At 41.4% G+C, this 2,037-nt stretch overlaps 1 non-coding gene across 1 annotated transcript; it reads right to left on the bottom strand.

Annotated features, from left to right (window-relative positions):
* Window positions 1–366: 366 nt before the first annotated feature.
* LOC112782128 (small nucleolar RNA R71) lies at window positions 367–474 on the bottom strand. The gene has a single exon (XR_003192866.1). It is a non-coding gene; the product is annotated as a small nucleolar RNA R71 (small nucleolar RNA).
* Window positions 475–2,037: the final 1,563 nt, after the last annotated feature.

Genomic DNA, 2,037 nt, shown 5'->3' with positions numbered 1-2,037 from the left:
AAGATGCTTGGTGACTTTACTGCACCAAATTCCAACTTACATGGAAGAAGCATCTCAATCCCTGCCATTGGAGCAAACAATTTTGAGCTTAAGCCTCAATTAGTTTCTCTGATGCAACAGAATTGCAAGTTTCATGGACTTCCATCAGAAGATCCTTTTCAGTTCTTAACTGAATTCTTGCAAATCTGTGATACTGTTAAGACCAATGGGGTTGATCCCGAGGTCTACAGGCTTATGCTTTTCCTGATTGCTGTAAGAGACAGAGCTAGAATATGGTTGGACTCTCAACCTAAAGATAGTCTGAACTCTTGGGATAAGCTAGTCACGGCTTTCTTAGCCAAGTTCTTTCCTCCTCAAAAGCTTAACAAGCTTAGAGTGGATGTTCAAACCTTCAAACAGAAAGAAGGTGAATCCCTCTATGAAGCTTGGGAGAAATACAAGGAATTGACCAAAAAGTATCCTTCTGACATGCTTTCAGAATGGACCATCTTGGATATATTTTATGATAGTCTGTCTGAATTATCAAAGATGTCATTGGACCATTCTGTAGGCAGATCCATTCACCTAAAGAAAACGCCTGCAGAAGCTCAGGAACTCATTGACATGATTGCAAATAACCAGTTCATGTACACTTCTGAAAGGAATCCTGTGAGTAATGGGACACCTTAGAGGAAGGAAGTTCTTGAAATTGATACTCTGAATGCCATATTGGCTCAGAATAAAATATTGACTCAGCAAGTCAATATGATTTCTCAGATTCTAAACGGATTGCAAGCTGCATCCAACATTACTAAAGAAGCATCTTCTGAAGAAGAAGCTTATGATCCTGAGAACCCTGCAATAGCAAAGGTGAATTACATGGGTGAACCCTATGAAAACACCTATAATCCCTCATGGAGAAATCATCCAAACTTCTTATGGAAGGATCAACAAAAGCCTCAACAAGGCTTTAATAATGGTGGAAGAAACAGGTTTAGCAATAGCAAGCCCTTTCCATCATCCACTCAGCAACAGACAGAGAATTCTGAGCAGAATCTATCTAGCTTAGCAAATATAGTCTCTGATCTATCTAAGGCCACTCTAAGTTTCATGAATGAAATAAGGTCCTCCATTAGAAATTTGGAGGCACAAGTGGGCCAGCTGAGTAAAAAAGTCACTGAACTTCCTCCTAGTACTCTCCCAAGCAATACAGAAGAGAATCCAAAAAGAGAGTGCAAGGCCATAACCTTACTTGGTGTGGCCGAACCCAGAGAGGAGGAGGAGGACGTGAATCCTAGTGAGGAAGACCTCCTGGGACGTTCAGTGACCAATAAGGAGTTTCCCTTTGAGGAACCAAAGGAATCTGAGGCTCATCTAGAGACCATAAAGATTCCATTGAACCTCCTTTTACCATTCATGAGCTCTGATAACTATTCATCTTCTGAAGAAGATGAAGACACTGTTCAAGGGCAAGTTGCCCAGTATTTAGGAGCAATCATAAAGTTGAATGCCAAGCTATTTGGTAATGAGACTTGGGAGGATGAGCCTCCATTGCTCATTAATGAACTGAATATCTGGGTTCAGCACACTTTACCTCAAAAGAAACTGGATCCTGGTAAATTCCTAGTTCCCTGTAACATAGGCACCATGACCTTTGAGAAGGCTCTGTGTAACCTGGGGTCAGGCATAAACTTAATGCCACTCTCTGTAATGGAAAAATTGGGAATCTATAAGGTGCAAGCTGCCAGAATCTCATTAGAGATGGTAGACAACTCAAGAAAACAGGCTTATGGACTAGTAGAGGACGTGTTAGTAAAGGTTGAAGGCCTTTACATCCCTGCTGATTTCATAATCCTAGACACTGGGAAGGATGAGGATGAATCCATCATCCTTGGAAGACCCTTCCTGGCCACAGCAAGAGCTGTGATTGATGTGGACAGAGGAGAGTTGGTCCTTCAACTGAATGAGGACTACCTTGTATTTAAAAGTCAAGGTTCTCCTTCTGTATCCATGGAGAGGAAGCATGAAAAGCTTCTTGATGAGATATTTTGGTGAGAA

Source organism: Arachis hypogaea, chromosome 19 (assembly GCF_003086295.3).
Source record: "Arachis hypogaea cultivar Tifrunner chromosome 19, arahy.Tifrunner.gnm2.J5K5, whole genome shotgun sequence".
NCBI classification, from domain to species: Eukaryota; Viridiplantae; Streptophyta; class Magnoliopsida; order Fabales; family Fabaceae; genus Arachis; species Arachis hypogaea.
This window is presented reverse-complemented; position numbering and strand designations above follow the sequence as displayed.